This window comes from Gekko japonicus, unplaced genomic scaffold (genome assembly GCF_001447785.1).
Source record: "Gekko japonicus isolate JY-2015 unplaced genomic scaffold, Gekko_japonicus_V1.1 scaffold1166, whole genome shotgun sequence".
Taxonomy (NCBI): Eukaryota; Metazoa; Chordata; class Lepidosauria; order Squamata; family Gekkonidae; genus Gekko; species Gekko japonicus.
In genome coordinates, this window is record NW_015161988.1 from 389973 (window position 1) to 391923 (window position 1951).

The window sequence follows — 1951 nt, forward strand, 5'->3', positions numbered from 1 at the left end:
TTCAATGCAGATGATATCGTGATGCCGTCCTTTGCAGTCTAAGGCTCCGCCTTCTTTCAGCGATTCAGGTGTCTTTTTATCGGGGTAGCTCGGGGGCGGCCCATTGGGTGTCGCTGAAAGAACAAAACAGGAGAAGGGATTACGTTCTTAGACACCTTAGGGTGGCAGATCAGACCTTAGGTTGCTTGCGATTATTAAAGTACTTGGCCTGGCCAGTGCTGCTGTTCTTCCAAACTAGAAAACTCCAACGGGGAGGCAGAAATTGATGGTCCCCTTTCAGAGACCCAACCCCACTGGGAGAAGGGGTTGTTGTACTATATGAGGCGTACAAGGGCAGCCCCACCTGGAAGGCTCTGCAGCAGTCAAGTCAGAGGAATGAGGGAACAGGAGCATTTGTCTCCACCTGTGAGTCTTAAGAAAAGTGTGCCACCAGATGGCAAGAGAAGTGTGGTGGTGGGGGGGGGAGACCTCTTGACAACACAAAGCAAAACAGACATCGTGGAACACAACAGAGGCCGGACACCAGGGAGCAGGCAAGCAGTGCCATCTCACGCTCTTGGAATCTGCAACACTTAAAATGGCAGCGACTTTGAGTCTCAGCGAGACCGCTGGGCTATAAATGAAGTAAATAACAAAAGAACCCTTGAGCACAGAAGCAACTCCACAAAGGGGTGTGTGTGAGTGCTTCCAATGTTCACCCAATCAGTTCACTTCTGTTCACCTGGCCCTTCGTGGGGATGGTCCAGGAGTTCCCCTCAGTGTAGCAGCTGGAGGCCAAGCAGATGCCCACCCCACGAGAAAGCCTGGGTGCTCTGAGCTCTTTGAAGAAGCACAGTACAGAACTATCCATAAAAAAGCCAGCAAGCTCCTGCCCCCCTCCCTGTAGAGGGCCTGCCAATGAAGGCAGAAGGTGGACACCGCGTGGAAGACACGGAAAGCAGTGCAGGAAACTGGGGTCCTGGGAGGTGCTGTATGCTTTTAGGGATGGTCCCCTTCAGTAGCAAGCGAGCCAATCCCTCCTTTCTTCTGGACCCCACCTAGTTCCCCCTTGGCAGCACAGACAATTCTGCCTGTCCTGTGCACAGAGCAGGCCTTCTTAAAACCAATGACAGGGGCCTTCATACCAGGTACACACGCCCACTGCGCCAGTCCCCACAAAGGGAGTGCTGTGCCGATAACACTGTTGGCCTCCAGGCAGGGGAAAGGAAGTATGGGCTGTGACCTTTTGCACTGGAAGACGGAATTATCTCAACAGTGCATCTTTGAACAGAACTGACATGTTGGCAAAGCAACTGCTTGGCATGCAGAAGGTCCCTGTCCTCTCCACTTTAAAGCATTCAGTAGTAGACGACAGGAAAGACGGCCCTGGCCCCTGGAGAACCGCTTGCCAGTTTGAACAGACAGCCGTCGCCTTGATAGACCAATTATCTCACTTGGCAATAGGCAGCTTCGTTGTGTGTGCATGTGAGCCTTGCTGAGAATCTTCACTACACCCCAGTGCTGAGAGAGATGATCTCCTGTGTTCCCAAATATGGCACCCCTGATCTCTCTCAGCAGGGCTTGGGAATGCTTCGCTTTGGGGGCAGAACTAGGCAAACATGCTAATCCCTACCCTGCCCGCCAATTCTCCTTTGAAACCCTTCTTAGGCCACAGCTGGGGTGGGGGGGGAGGGAAACACACACACACAGAAAACTAACCGGGGGGAGGGGGGGGATGCATCAGTAGGCATCGGAATGGTTACGACACACACCGTCCAGCTGGCTCTTCCTTGCAAACACACACACAAACACACACGCACCCACCACAGCCTGACCAGGGAAACCTGAGCCTCCCAAAATGTAGCTTCACCCTGCATCTTTTCATTTGTGCTCAGTGGGACTCAGAATTGCTGGTTGGTTCCAAGGCAGACCAGATAAAAGCAGTTTCAGGTGGGTAGCCCTGCTGGTTCTG

General features: G+C 53.0%; 1 protein-coding gene across 1 annotated transcript in view; it reads right to left on the minus strand.

Moving 5' to 3' along the window:
• The window catches only part of CHD5 (chromodomain helicase DNA binding protein 5), an 85380-nt gene continuing 83429 nt past the window's right edge, over positions 1-1951 (minus strand). Inside the window, exon 42 of the mRNA XM_015429816.1 lies at positions 1-113. The gene's annotated coding sequence lies outside the window, so the exon portion shown is untranslated. The remainder of the gene's footprint in view (positions 114-1951) is intronic.